General features: G+C 46.0%; 1 protein-coding gene across 2 annotated transcripts in view; it reads left to right on the top strand.

Moving 5' to 3' along the window:
* Positions 1 to 15,919, top strand: part of HCK (HCK proto-oncogene, Src family tyrosine kinase) — a 41,751-nt gene that overhangs the window by 3,927 nt on the left and 21,905 nt on the right. Inside the window, exon 1 of one of the 2 annotated variants that reach the window (XM_039318902.1) lies at positions 8,103 to 8,362. The exons of the other annotated variant lie outside the window; for it this stretch is intronic. The gene's annotated coding sequence lies outside the window, so the exon portion shown is untranslated. Of the gene's footprint in view, positions 1 to 8,102; positions 8,363 to 15,919 lie in introns of those variants that run through there. 2 annotated transcript variants of the gene reach the window in all.

Here is a 15,919-nt window from a genome sequence, read left to right on the forward strand (position 1 = left end):
CATACAAGGAGCAGTTGCTAGAATTGGGTATGTCTAGTTTAACGAAGAGAAGGACAAGGGGGGACATGATAGCAGTGCTCCAGTATCTCAGGGGCTGCCATAAAGAAGAGGGAATTAAGCTATTTTCCAAAGCACCTGAAGGCAGGACAAGAAGCAACGGATGGAAACTCATCAAGGAGAGAAGCAACCTAGAACTAAGGAGAAACTTCCTGACAGTGAGAACAATTAACCAGTGGAACAACCTGCCTCCAGAAGCGGTGAATGCTCCAACACTGGCAGTTTTTAAGAAGAGACTGAACAGCCATTTGTCCGAAAGGGTATAGGGTTTCCTGCCTGAGCAGGGGGTTGGACTATATGACCTTCAAGGTCCCTTCCAACTTTATTATTATTATTATTATTATTATTATTATTATTATTATTATTATTTACCACGAAAATGCCCAAGCTTGGGTAAACAATACAGACAGAGCATGTTATCTCAGCAGTTAATAATAATAATAATAATAATAATATTAATAATGAAGTTGGAAGGGACCTTAGAGGTCATCTAGTCCAACCCCCTGCTCAGGCAGGAAATCCTATACCATTTCAGACAAATGGCTGTCCAGTCTCTTCTCAACTAGTCCTTGATTTACAACCATTCATTTAGTGACCAGCCAAAGTTACGATGGCACTGAAAAAAAGTAACTTATGACCATGTTTCACACTTACGACCACTGCAGCGTCCCCGGTGTCATGTGATCAAAATTTGGACCCTTGGCCACTGACTCGTATTTATGACGGTTGCACAGCATCCGCGGGGGTCATGTGATCCCCTTTTGCGACCTTCTGACCAGCAAAGTCAATGGGGGAAGCCGGATTCGCTTAACGACCGTGTTAGTGACTTAACCCCTGCAGCGATTCACTTAACAACTGTGGCAAGAAAGGTCTTAAAATGGGGGCCAAAGTCCCTTCATAATTATTTTGCTTAGGAACAGAAATCTGTGGCGCAGTTGTCATTGTAAGAAGAGGACTGACTGTATTTTAATAGAAATAAAACTTTTTTCCCCCCTCAGGACAGAAGCAGAAAGAAATCATTTTCTGATAATGTTTCTTGTTTTCAGTACGCTTTATAGCTTTAGCTTCTGTTTTTTTCACTCTTACCAGCTTTAAGACGGATGGACTTCAACTCCCAGAATTCCCCAAATTAGTTGTTCAGAATGAAGTCTTGAGGGAACATTATAGACCAGGGGTAGGCAACCTTGGCTGTTTTATGACTGGTGGACTTCAACTCCCAGAATTCCTGAGCCAGCATGGGGGAAGTATGGCCCCCTCATGACTGGTGGACTTCAACTCCCAGAATTCCTCAGCCAGCATGGGGGAACTATGGCCCCCTCATCACTTGTGGACTTCAATTCCCAGAATTCCTCAGCCAGCATGGGGGAACTATGGCCCCCTCATGATTCGTGGACTTCAACTCCCAGAATTCCTGAGCCAGCATGGGGGAAGTATGGCCCCCTCATGACTGGTGGACTTCAACTCCCAGAATTCCTGAGCCAGCATGGGGGAACTATGGCCCCTTCATGGCCTGTGGACTTCAACTTACAGAATTCCTGAGCCAGCACGGCTCAGCTTGGAAACCTCCCTTTTCCCCTCAGCATGGCTGGCTCAGGAATTCTGGGAGTTGAATGCACAAGTCATAAAAGAGCCGAGGTTGCCTACCTCTGTTCTAGACTGTTGCTAAAGTGACTGAAAATGGTCAGTACTCATCAGATGTAATTATTATGGTTAGATTTATATCACACTTTTCTTTTGCACAACTCAAAGCAGTATAAAGAAGGCTCCCTCCTATTTTTCCCACAACAACATCAACTGTGTGAGGAAGGTTGAACTGAGAGAGACTAACTGGCCCAAAGTCACCCAGCTGGCTTTCATGCCTAAGGTGGGACTACAACTCACCGTCTCCTCATGATTGGCGCAGTCACCCAGCTTCTTTTTATGCCTAAAATGGGACTAGAACTCACCATCTCCTGTGATTGCCCAGTCACCCAGCTTCTTTTCATGCTTAAGGTGGGACTAGAACTCACCATCTCCCAGTGATGGGCCCAAAGTCACCCACATGTCTTAAGGTGGGACTAGAACTCGCCGTCTCCTGATGATTGGCCCAATGTCTCCGAAACAACTTCCTGCTGAAGGGAGGTGGGACTAGAATTCCCATTTCCCAGTTTCTAATCCAGCACCTTCATTACTACAGCAAACTGGCTCTTGTAAAGTGGACTTAACGTATAGGTAGTCTCTGCCTTCACAACTGAGAACCAAAATTGTCCTTTGTAGAATGCGAAGAGTGGCATTTAATAATTTGATTTAAATGTAACAATAATTATGCAGCCATTAAGCGGGTTCGCTGCATAACTGCGCCCATTTGTATGACCTATTTTGGGGCGGGTCGTGAGTAGCTGTGAGGATGTCCCTTGCAACTTCCCTTAGCAACCAGTAGTAAGTCAAAGGCTATCTGGATGTATCTGTGGAAAAGTCCCAAGAAAATCCACCAGTGTCGCATTTCACGTCATGAGAGGAAGCAGTTACCGGCAGGCAAAGGGGGGGGGGGAATATTAAAAAAATAGAAGTTGCCCTAGAATCCTTGTCGCTTTTTGTAAACGGCAGCAAAAAAACCTTCCCGAAAATGAATATTTTAGGCCCAGGGAGACACTCAAGACGAGGTTTGCTTCAGAAAAAGGAAGTCTGCCAGAAAAAGGAAAATGATTTTGCAGAAAAGAAATGCAAAGAGATGGAAAGAGATGCAAATTGAGAATAAAAAGCGATTTTTTAAAAAAAATAATAAATGTGAGTGGGTCACAAAAAAGCTAGACAGAGAGGCGGTCAGACCCTGGGCGATAAGTAGATTAAAGATAAACTGAAAGGATGACATGATAGCAGTCTTCCAGTATCTCAGGGGCTGCCCCAAAGAAGAGGGGGTCAAGCTGTTCTCCAAAGCGCCTGAAGGCAGGACAAGAAGCAACGGAGGGAAACTCATCAAGGAGAGAAGCAACCTGGAAGTAAGGAGGGATTTCCCAACAGTGTGAACAGTTAACCAGTGGAACAACCTGCCTCCAGAAGTTGTGGGTGCTCCGTCACTGGAGGATTTTAAGAAAGGACTGGACAAGCATTTGTCTGAAAGGGCATAAGATTTACTGACTGAGCGTGGAGTATAGATCAAAAGGTTGGTATTACTTTAGAGGATGTGAATTTGGTAAAACAGATTAAAGATCAAAGTCAAGCTCATATAAAAAGAATTTATAGTGCTTTAATAGAATTGGACTCTGAAACGGAGTTAGTTAAAAATTGTATGGTCAAATGGGCTCAAAATATTCAAGATCCGATTTTATTGGATACATGGGAGACAATTTGGGTTAGAAATGTAAAATTTACTCAAGCGCAAAATTTAAGAGAATTTTTTTATAAAATGTTTTATAGATGGCATTTGGATCCCCAAATGTTGTCTCGCATGTATCCGAATTTACAGCCCAAATGGTGGAGATGTGGAAATTTAGATGCAACTTATTTTCATATCTGGTGGACTTGTAGAGATATTAAAGCTTTTGGGATTAAGATTTGGTGGAATATTCAAAAGATTTTTAAGAGAAAGATTTACTGACTGAGCAAAGGGTTGGACTAGAAGACCTCCAAGGTCCCTTCCAACCTGGTTATTCTGATAAGAAATGGCAGAGCTGCAAAATTGTGTGTGTTTTTTTCTTCGTAGGAGAAAATGCAAGGCAGATATAGGACGCCTTGCATCCTAGAAGCACGAAGCCGAAAACACCAGCCTCAAGATGACGTATGGGACTTCGTTGAAACGTCGCCAAGACACTTCCAATTTTACGCAGGAGAAAACCCGAATAACCAAAGACCTACATACATATATATATGTGCAGGTCTTGGTGTATTTGGGTTTTTTCCCATGTAAGATTGAGAGTATCTTGGCGACATTTCGGCGAGGTCCCACTCGTCATCTTCAGGCTGGGGTCTTCGGCTTCGTGCTTGTGCGAGCAAAGTGTGATCGGAGCTGCCGTCTCTCTATATATGTTGGTGGGGGTGTGTGGAGTGCTGGCTTAGTTGCTGTAGGTCAGCGGTTCTCAACGTTTGTGTGACGGCGACCCCCGTCACACAAACGTTGTGCGCATGCGCGGCGCGGCCGCACATGGGGGTGGGGCCCCCGCGCGCGGCGCGCATGCGCGGCGCCACCCCGCGCGCGCGGCGCGCATGGGGGCGGGCCCCCGCGCGCGGCGCGCATGCGCGGCGCCACCCCCGGAGGCGCGGCACCGCCCCCATGCGCAGCGCGCATGCGCAGTGGCGCCCACCAGAGGTGCGCCGCCGCCCCCACGTGCGGCGCGCATGCGCGGTGGCGCCCCCGGAGGCGCGCTGCCGCCCCCACGCGCGGCGCGCATGCGGGTGGCGCCCCCCGGAGGCGCGCCGCCGCCCCCACGTGCCGCGCACGTGCGCGGCACCGCCCCCCCCGGAGGCGCGGCGCGCCCCCGGAGGGGACAAAATGGCGGATCGCCGCGTTTGGCGACCCCACAAAAGAGGTCGATCGACCCCAAATGGGGTCGCGACCCATAGGTTGAGAACCGCTGCTGTAGGTGGATTGGTTGGCTGTGTTGGAGTTATTGTTTGTGGATTGTTTGGCTGTTTTGTAACACCCTGAGTGGTTGAGGTGCTGGCTGTGTGCCCATTAGTCTTTTGTGTTGTAACAACCTGGGTAATGGGCTGTGTGATGACCTCCTGAGATCTAGTGTAGTGATATCCTGAGTTCTGTGTTGCATCATCCTGGGTGGTTGGCTGTGTTGTAACATCCTGAGCTTTGGCATTGTAGCCTCCTGTGATGTGATGTCCAGGGCTGAAGGTTGTGAAGTCACATACCGGGGTTTGGTTTGGCTCCGAGTTTGCGGTCTAGCTTACAATCGTCATTGTCTTCTCAGGATGCATGGAAAAGGAGAATCCCGATCCCCCCAATTGCCCCCTCCTTTAATCAGCCCTGCGCAAACTTCCTGCCTGCAGCCAAATTCTGCTCAGTGACTTTTACTTGCAGCCTGGTTTCCGGCTTCTGACCACGAGATCGGATCTCGCTTCTTGAACACTCTGCGGCTTTGGGGCTGGCTACTTGCAGCTGAGTATTTGGCACTTCATTGAAATCCGGGGCAGACGAGGCACTGAGGGGAGGGACACGGGTGGCTGCTTCCTCTTCTGCCTTGGGGGATATGCAGCTCAGCCAGGTGTTTCCCACGCTCCCTTTCCCAGACGTCTTTTCACTTGCGGGGTCCCCCAGCATCCTTTGCTTCAGGGTGTCCCTGGCAGGATTCTGCTGGGCACCCAGCCGGCTTTCATTTCTAAGGTTGGACTAGAACTCTCCATCTCCTGGTGATTGGCCCAAAGTCACCCAGCTGGCTTTTGTGCCTAAGACGGGACTAGAACTCTCCGTCTCCTGGTGATTGGCCCAAAATCACCCAACTGTCTTTCATGCCTAAGGCGGGACTAGAACTCTCCGTCTCCTGGTGATTAGCCCAAAGTCACCCAAGTGGCTTTCATGCCTAAGGCAGGACTAGAACTCTCGATCTCCTGGTGATTGGCCCAAAGTCACCCAACTGTCTTTCATGCCTAAGGCGGGACTAGTAATAGTAATAGTAGTAAAGTTGGAAGGGACCTTGGAGGTCATCTAGTCCAACCCCCTGCTCGGGCAGGAAACCCTACGCTATTTCGGACAAATGGCTGTCCAGTCTCTTCTTAAAAACTTCCAGTGTTGGAGCATTTACTGCTTCTGGAGGCAAGCTGTTCTTTCATGCCTAAGGCGGGACTAGAACTCTCCATCTCCTGGTGATTGGCCCAAAGTCACCCAACTGTCTTTCATGCCTGAGGCGGAGGGGGAATGTGGGATTCTTGGGACTCTCTGAGCTTGATGGTTTTCTTGCAGACGTTTCATGACCCAACTAGGGAACATCATCAGTGCTAGAAGGGAGAGGGGTTTGCTCTCAGTTTATATTCTGGTGTCTTGCCTGTCTGTGTGTGTGGGGGGGGAGGTCTTAAGGATTGTTCGGTTGGGCTGTTTATTAATGGCTCTTTGGCAGTTCCTTCATTGTTTACTTGATTGTTGCTCTGAAGTTAATCTTGGAGTTAATTATGCTGATCTGGGTACTGATTGCTGGTGGAGAGGTGCTGGGGTCTTTTGTAGAATAGAGTAGAGTAGAGTAGAGAAGAGTAGAGAGTAGAGTAGAGTAGAGTAGAGTAGAGTAGAGTAGAGTAGAGAAGAGTAGAGAGTAGAGTAGAGTATAGAGTAGAGTAGAGTAGAAGAGACAGATTGTAGAATAGAATAGAATAGAATAGAATAGAATAGAACAGAACAACAACAACAACAAAACAACAACAACAACAACAATAATAATAATAATAATAATAAAGTTGGAAGGGACCTTGGAGGTCATCAAGTCCAACGCCCTGCTCAGGCAGGAAACCCTATACCATTTTGGACAAATGGCTGTCCAGTCTCTTCTTAAAAACTTCCAGTGTTGGAGCATTTACTGCTTCTGGAGGCAGGTGGTTCCACTGGTTAATTGTTCTCACTGTCGGGAAGTTTCTCCGTAGTTCTAGGTTGCTTCTCTCCTTGATCAGTTCCCATCCCTTGCTTCTTGTCCTGCCTTCAGGCACTTTGGAGAACAGCTTGACTCCCTCTTCTTTGGGGCAGCCCCTGAGATACTGGAAGGCTGCTATCATGTCCCCCCTTGTCCTTCTCTTCGTTAAACTAGACATACCCAATTCCAGCAACCGTTCCTTATATGTTTTAGTCTCAGTCCCCTAATCATCTTTGTTGCTCTTCTCTGCACTCTTTCTAGAGTCTCAATATCTTTTTTACATCGTGGTGACCAAAACTGGATGCAGGATTCCAAGTGTGGCCTTACCAAGGCCTTGTAAAGTTGTATTAATACTTCACGTGATCTTGATTCTATCCCTCTGTTGATGCAGCGTAGCACTGTGTTGGCCTTTTTGGCAGCTGCAGCACATGGCTGGCTCCTATTTAAGTGATTGTCCAGTAGGACTCCAAGATCCCTCTCACAGTTACTACTATTGAGCAAGTTACCCCCTATACTATACCTGTACATTTGGTTTTTCTTGCCTAAATGTAGAACCTTCCTTTGTTCACCCTTGAATTTCATTTTGTGAGATAGCGCCCAGTGTTCAAGTCGTCCAGGTCCTAATAGAATAGAATAGAATCTGGAAGGGTCCTTGGAGGTCTTCTAGTCCAGCCCCCTGCTCAAGCAAAAGACCCTGCACCATCTCAGACAAGTGACTGTCCAGTCTCTTCTTAAAAACTTCCAGTGATGGAGCACCCAGGACTTCTGGTGGCAAGCTGTTCCACAGGTTAATTGTCCTCACAGTTAGGAACTTTCTCCTTAATTCCAGGTTTTGTTCCCTTTGGGGCTGATTGATTATGCAATTTTTGCATAGTTGTTGACATCTAGATGTCTATTATATGCCTGATTTGTCAGAGTGCCAGGCTTCTGGAGATTCCCTGGCATTTGGGGACTAGGATTGTCATATTTTCCCAATTGAAACTATGGCGAGATCTGTCCATCTGTTGTGAAATTAAAGAATTTTCATCCTGTCTTCCGACTGCTCGTTGGTGTTCATGGATGCTTCTGCCTGTTTGTCCTACATGATGATTGTTGCAGTCCTTACATTTAATAATAATAATAGTAGTAAAGTTGGAAGGGACCTTGGAGGTCATCTAGTCCAACCCCCTGCTCAGGCAGGAAACCCTATACCATTTCAGACAAATGGCCGTCCAGTCTCTTTTTAAAAACTTCCAGTGTCGGAGCATTCACCGCTTCTGGAGGCAGGTAGTTCCATTGGCTAATTGTTCTAACTGTCAGGATGTTTCTCCTGAGTTCCAGGTTGCTTCTTGTCCTGCCTTCAGGGGCTTTGGAGAAGAGCTTGACTCCCTCTTCTTTGGGGCAGCCCCTGAGATATTGGAATACTGCTATCATGTCCCCCCTTGTCCTTCTCTTCGTTGTGTAGATGATTCCATTTATATACAGGTTTTTAAATGTGCTTCTGCTTTTCGGTGCTTCTGTGTGAATTTCGGGATTCCTATCGGGGCGGAAGGAAACAGCCTTTCGTCACTCTGTGCCTCCCTCAATGCGGTGGCTGCGGCCGTGACACGGCAGGGTTGGGATTCCCAGCCCCCGGGCGAGGTTGCAAGGATGCACAAATTGCGGGCAACTTCCTAATTCCCACTCTTCGCCTGCAAACTTCTGCTTGTTTGGAGACACGGCTGCGTTCGCCCAGCATGCTAAACCTGGGTCTGGACTAAGCCGTTCCTTGTGCATGGGGGCAGGTAAGCGTAGTCTGAGCCCACAGAGTTTGTTTTGAGTGTTTTGAGCCGTGTGAAGCTAGAAAATGGAAGAGACTGGACGGTCATTTGTCTGAGATGGTATAGGTTCTCCTGCTTGAGCGGGGGGCTGGACTAGAAGACCTCCAAGGTCCCTTCCAGCTTCTATTCTATTCTATTCTATTCTATTCTATTCTATTCTATTCTATTCTATTCTATTCTATTCTTTTCTATTCTACTGTACTCTATTCTATTCTATTTCCCATATTCTACTCTACTCTACCCTATTCTACCCTACCCTACCCTACCCTACCCTACCCTACTCTACTCTACTCTACTCTACTCTACTCTACTCTACTCTATTCTATTCTACTCTAATTCCCATATTCTAATTCCCATATTCTACTCTACTCTATTCTAATTCCCATATTCTACTCTACTCTACTTTACTCTATTCTACTCTATTCTACTGTTCTAATTCCCATATTCTAATTCCCATATTCTACTCTATTCTATTCTATTCTATTCTATTCTATTCTTTCTATTCTATTCTATTCTATTCTACTCTACTCTACTCTACTCTACTCTATTCTATTTTACTCTATTCTATTCTATTCTATTCCATTCCATTCCATTCTATTCTATTCTATTCTACTTTATTCTACTCTACTCTATTCTATTCTATTCCTTCCCCAATCCCCTTGCAGCCTCTCTCTCCTTCTCTCTCTCCCCATCTTTGAACAATAATTCCATTTTTCTGCGTAACATCCATTTTTTATTCTTTGGGAAATATTTTACCTTGTATGATTTGAATGCTTGTAGTGCGGCAAACCTATCCAAAGTCGCTTTGAATCGAGATGGGTGGCAAATAAAACCAATGAACAAAATTAATAAAAAGAAATGAAATGATTTGTAAGACCCTTAAAACCCGGCTCTGTAAACGAGCCTGGGGCATTGAATGTGTGAACTGGCCAGCTGTCTCGGCTGCTGTGTATCTCTAGGCCGTCCTCGATTTACAGCCATTTGTTTAGCAATCATTAGAAGTTATGACAGCACTGGGAAAAGTAAATGACGAGCCTTTTTCACACTTCCGATGGCTGCAGGATCCCCTGTGGTCACGTTATCAAAATTTGGACGCTTGGCAACATCCTATTTAATAATAATAATAATAATAATAATAATAATAATAATAATAATAATAATAGTAGTAGTAGTAGTAGTAGTAGTAGTAGTAGTAGTAATAGTAATAGTAATAGTAATAATAAGTTGGAAGGGACCTTGTAGGTCATCTAGCCCAACTTCCTGCTCAGACAGGAAACCTTGTACCATTTCAGACAAATGGCTGTCCAGTCTCTTCTTAAAACAGTGGTTCTCAACCTGTGGGTCGGGACCCCATTTGGGGTCGAATGACCATTTCACGGGGGTCGCCAAACAACGAAGTCCGCCATTTTCCCCCCCTTTTCCTTAGCTGTGCTACTCCCTTTTATTCTATTGGCTTTTGAAAGCCAATAGAATAGACTCTCTTGAATAGAGTCTTATTTTATTGGCTTTCCAAAGCCAATAGGAATTGTCCAGGCTGTCTCTGCCCTGCTGAGCCCGCCAAAAGTCCCATTCTGCAAACGGTGCTGCACCAGTTGAGTAGTCCTCGACTTACGACCGGTTGAGTAATCCTCGACTTACAACTGGTTGGGGGTCGCGGCATTAAAAAGGTTGAGAACTGCTGTCTTAAAAACTTCCAGTGTTGGAGCATTCACCGCTTCTAGAGGCAGGTGGTTCCACTGGTTAATTGTCCTCACTGTCAGGAAGTTTCTCCTTAGTTCCAGGTTGCTTCTCTCCTTGATGAGTTTCCATCCATTGCTTCTTGTCCTGCCTTCAGACGCTTTGGAGAATAGCTTGACTCCCTCTTCTTTGGGGCAACCCCTGAGATGCTGGAACACTGCTATCATGTCACTCCTGGTCCTTCTCTTCATTAAACTAGACGTACTAAATTCCTGCACCCACAACTTCTGGTGGCAAGTTGTTGCACTGGTTAATTGTTCTCACTGTCAGGAAGTTTCTCCTTAGTTCCAGGCTGCTTCTCTCCTTGATGAGTTTCCATCCGTTGCTTCTTGTCCTGCCCTCAGCTGCTTTCGGGAATAGCTTGACTCCCTCTTCTTTGGGGCAGCCCCTGAGATACTGGAAGGCTGCTATCATGTCCCCCCTCGTCCTTCTCTTCATTAAACTACACATACCCAATTCCAGCAACCGTTCCTTATATGCTTTAGCCTCCAGTCCCCTGATCCTCTTTGTCGCTCTTCTCTGCACCCTTTCTAGAGTCTCAGCAACTTTTTTACATCATGGTGACCAAAACTATTTATGACCGTTGCCGTGTCCCTGGGTCCTGGGATCGTCTTTTCCAGCCTTCTGACAAGTCAAGTTAACGGCTGTCTTACTAACTGAACAGCTCTAGTGATTCGCTTAACAACCAGGACGAGAAAGGTTATAAAACAGGCTGTGATTCCCTTAACAGCTGCCTTGCTTAACAACGGAAATTGTAATCCCAGTTGCAGTCGTAAGTCAGGGGCCACCTGTATTAATTTTGGAGGTTTGTCATGGTTTTTATTGTTTTAAAACGCTTTTAGCCTTTTAACTGGAGAAGATTTTTTTTGAGTTTTAAGTCATTGGCAGGGATGAGTGGCTATGGAAATGGAATAAACAAATCATTTATTGGGGGCCAATAGCCACAGTGGGAGGGGTGGGGTGGTTGGAGCCCATTGAGCATGATGGGGGTTGTAGTCCAACAGGCTGGAAGAGGTAGAAAAGGAAGCACTGAGTTTCAATTTCCATTCAGGTGTGAAAGCTGCTTGGTGAGCTTTGAGGATGTGTTCTCTTCCAGCCTGACCTACCTCAAAGGGTTGTTGTAAGGTGCACATTGTGTTTGTGTGTGTGTGTGTGTTTGTGTGCGTGTGTGTGTAAAGATGAAGATGTCCAGAATCCTAGAATTGAAAGGGCTCATGGAGGTCAACTAGTCCAGCCTCTGCTTAGGGCAGGATCCAGAAGAGTCTTTCCAGAATCATAAGGGTTGGAAGGGTTCTTAGAGGTCAACTAGTCCAGCCACTACTCAGGGCAAGATCCACAAAACCATTCATCCTCTGTTTAAAGCAGGGGGTCTTCAGACTTGGCCCTTTGATGACTTGTGGACTTCAACTCCCAGAATTCCCCTGCCAGCAAAGCAACACTGGCTGAGGAATTCTGGGAGTTGAAGTCCACAAGTCATCAAAGGGCCAGGTTTGAAGGCCCCGGTCTTAAATCTAAAAAACAAAATGGAGGCTGGCTGAGGAATTCTGGGAGTTGAAGTCCACAAGTCATCAAAGGGCCAAGTTGGAAGACCCCTGTCTTAAATCTAACAAACAAAATGGAGGCTGGCTGAGGAATTCTGGGAGTTGAAGTCCACAAGTCATCAAAGGGCCAAGTTGGAAGACCCCTGTCTTAAATCTAACAAACAAAATGGAGGCTGGCTGAGGAATTCTGGGAGTTGAAGTCCACAAGTCAGAAAAGGGCCAGGTTTGAAGACCCCCTGCTTTAAAGAGTCAGATGGAGAGCTCACCATTTCTCTGATCAGCTTCACCTTTTCCTCCTCCTCCTCCTCATGTTAATCCTTTGTTTCCAACCTGGCTCTTTGAAGCCACAGAGAAGACCCAGATGAATCCTTTCTTCTGTACACTAAGCTAGTATTGCTCAACTGAATTAAATGTGGTAGGTCCTTTCACTATGTCACAAGGGCTCAGCTTCCAGACTTAGCACGGAGCCCTGAAGTGCTCCAAAAACAGGGCCTGGGTTTGTTCTGGGGAAAATAATTCCTTTGCCCATCATTATTTCAGGTGACTCAAATTCAGAACTTCTGACATACTGTTATTTTTTTTTTTATTTTTTTTTATCTTTTTTTGCAAGGGAGTAAGAAAAATTTGCCTACTGTGATGCAAAGCAGTTGAGGAACCGTTGCTGGCCGTGGTTTGTGCCCGGGGGGCCTTTGTTGACAGGAGATGCAAATGGGGGCTTGAAAAATATATTTGCACAGTCTAATGGGCACTCAGCCCCAGTGAGGCTGGCTGCAAACCCCAGCTTCCTCTTATAGAGCTTGCAAGAAGTGCTGGACAAGGGGGCCAACTGACATTGCTGGAAAAGGGAGAGAGAAAGAAAAAGAGAGGGGGGGGAAGAGAAGGAGGGAAAGAACAAAAGGAAGACGAATGAAGGGGGCAATGAAGAAGGAAGTGACAGAGGGAGGGAGTAGGAGAGAAGGCAGGAATGGAGGAAGAAGGGAGGGTGAAGGAGGAAGGGAGGAAAGAAGAAAAGAGTGAGGGAAAGATGGAAAGAAGGAGAAAGAAAAGAGAGGAAAGGAGGGGGAGGGAAGGGAGGAAAGAACAAAAAAGAGGAATGGAGGGGGCAATGAAGAAGGAAGGGACAGAGGGAGGGAGTAGGAGAGAAGGCAGGAGGAAGAGAGGAAAGAAGAAAAGAGTGAGGGAGAGTTGGAAGGAAGGAGAAAGAAAGAAGGGAGGGAGGGAGAAGGAAGGAAAGAACAAAAGGAATAGGAATGGAGGGAGCAAGGAAGAAGGAAGGGACAGAGTAGGAGAGAAGGAAGGAGGAAGGGAGGAAAGAAGAGTGAGGGAGAGAAGGAAGGGAGAAAGAAAGAAGGGATGGAGGAGAGAAGGAGAGAAGGAAGGAAAGAACAAAAAGAAGAGGAATGGAGGGAGCAAGGAAGAAGGAAGGGACAGAGGGACGGAGTAGAAGGAAGGAGGAAGGGAGGAAAGAAGAAAAGAGTGAGGGAGTGAAGGAGAGATGGAAGGAAGGAGAAAGAAAGGAGGAAGGAGAGAAGGAAGGAAAGAACAAAAGGAAGAGGAATAGAGGAAGCAAGGAAGAAGGAACAGAGGGAGGGAGGAAGAGGAAAGGAAGGAATGGAGGGAGGGAGGGAGGAAGGAAAATGGGAGGAAAGACCAAAAAACGAAAATGAAGAGAAAGTATACGGAGGGGAGGAAGAGGAGGAGGGAAGGGAAGGAGGAGGAGAAAGAAGGAAGGTGGAGGTGAAGGAGAAAGAGAAGGAGAAGAAGACAGTCTATCATTGGTTCCTCTTAGACCAGTGTTTCTCAACCTGAGCTGCCTGAAGACATGTGGACTTCAACTCCCATTTCCCCAGCCAGGAAATGGCTGAGGAATTCTGGGAGTTGAAGTCCACAAGTCATCAAAGGGTCCTAGTTCCCTCACGCTGGCTGAGGAATTCTGGGAGTTGAAGTCCACGAGTCATCAAAGGGTCCTAGTTCCCTCACGCTGGCTGAGGAATTCTGGGAGTTGAAGTCCACGAGTCATCAAAGGGTCCTAGTTCCCTCACGCTGGCTGAGGACTTCTGGGAGTTGAAGTCCACGAGTCATCAAAGGGTCCTAGTTCCCTCACGCTGGCTGAGGAATTCTGGGAGTTGAAGTCCACCAGTCATCAAAGGGTCCTAGTTCCCTCACGCTGGCTGAGGAATTCTGGGAGTTGAAGTCCACGAGTCATCAAAGGGTCCTAGTTCCCTCACGCTGGCTGAGGAATTCTGGGAGTTGAAGTCCACAAGTCATCAAAGGGCCAAGTCTGAAGACCCCTGGCTTAGAGTAACAGCTGGAGAGTCCAGCTCCAGGAACTAGCAACCAACAGTTTTGCAGCTGTTGTTAAAGGGGATGCGATACTGACTGCCTGACTTCTTCTCCCTGTCCCCCCCCTCTCTCTCTCCCCCCCCCATGGCCTTCTCTGCCTGGGTGGGTCTTATTGTGAGAAAAAGCACCTGCCCATCACTCAACAGACAGGAAAAGACCCATAATTCCCTGCCCTTAATCAAGAGGAAGGCTCTGGCTGCTTTGGGCCACTGTTTTTCCTGGAGGACAGCTGTTGCAGATAGCCTCAGCTGGATAGGTTTGATTTAATTCAATTAATTAATTAATTAATCGCATTTATATGCCGCCCATCTGGCTATTGATACCGGCACGCGGGTCTGATGTTCGGTGGGGATGGCCTTCAAAGGAGAGAGGTCAGCGAAGTCAAGACGGTCACCGCTGAGTTGGTTGTTAATTTTTTGGTCCCATTAGGAACCTTCTGTAGAAGAAAAGAAAAGAAATTATTACGAGGCGATGAAAGTACGAAACTAAAGAGCGGAAAAAGATGAGGAAGGGAAAAGGGAAGCGAGGTAGGGAAGAGAAAAAAGAAGAAAAAAAAAGACATTAACTTCCAACTTCCTTTCGTGCAGCAAAGAAGAGTATCAACTTCAAACCTCTTTTTTTTTTTTTACTTTTGCGAATTAAAATAAGCTAGCCGTTTCGGTAACATCAAGTCTAACTAACTGATAAAACTCAAAATCAAAATTTCATTTTTATTTTTTTTTACCTCAAGGACAAATTCTGGAAGTGGTTTCCAGGTGGCAGTAAAAGTGTTCGTATTCTTTTCAATAATAATAATAATAACAACAACAACAACATAACACCCTAGACTTAACAATTGTCGATAAGAAAGATAAAAAAGCCTGGATAGTGGACGTGGCAGTGCCTGGAGACAGCAGAATAGATGAGAAAGAACTGGAGAAGATAACAAAATACAAAGACCTACAAAGAGAAATAGAAAGACTGTGGCAAAAGCAAGCAAGGGTAGTACCAACAGTAATAGTCTCCTTGGGTGCAATCCCAAAACAACTGGAGCACCACTTGAACACCATTGGCATTGACAAATTCGCTATTAGTCAATTGCAAAAGGCGGCCTTACTAGGAACTGCTTCCATCCAGCGACGATATCTGTAATACCATCAGACATCCACATCTGCCTATCCCAGGTCCTGGGTAAGGACTCGATAGGTAGACAAAATGCCAAATCCAGTCTGAACATCTGGCTGACTGTGCGATGATCCATATAATAATAATAATAATAATAATAATAATAATAATAATAATAATAATAATAATAATAATAATAATATGTTCATATTAGTAAAGTTGGAAGGGACCTTGGAGGTCATCTAGTCCAACCCCCTGCTCGGGCAGGAAACCCTACACCATTTCGGACAAGTGGCTGTCCAGTCTCTTCTTAAAAACTTCCAGTGTTGGAGCATTTACTGCTTCTGGAGGCAAGCTGTTCCACTGATTAATTGTTCTCACTGTCAGGAAGTTGGGACCTTTAATCAGTACAGTCTCTGTTCCCTTTTCCCTTCCCCATCTTTTTCGCTATTTGCTTTTGTATTTTCATCGTATCGCACACTATAAACTAGTAAAACTTTTTTTAAAAAAGGAAAATAAAATAAATTGTGTTTTGGACAGGCGGTCTTCCTTTAGCGACGGCCTCATTTAGCGACCGTTCGCAGGTACGAGGGGGATGAAAAAGCCAATTTGCAACCCGTCGTCACACTGACGACTTTCGCAGGTCCGTAAAGCAAAGGAAAGCTGGAGGAAGGTTGCAAGCGCAGTTACGGGTTCACTTAACAGCTGCTTCACTTAACGACCAAGTGGTTGCTCCCCAATTGTGGTTACTAAAGGAGGATTCCCTGCACAGATTGAGAGTAACTGGAAGAGCTAT

This window comes from Crotalus tigris, unplaced genomic scaffold (assembly GCF_016545835.1).
Source record: "Crotalus tigris isolate CLP2741 ecotype Arizona unplaced genomic scaffold, ASM1654583v1 scf7180000021643.52994198:917841, whole genome shotgun sequence".
NCBI classification, from domain to species: domain Eukaryota; kingdom Metazoa; phylum Chordata; class Lepidosauria; order Squamata; family Viperidae; genus Crotalus; species Crotalus tigris.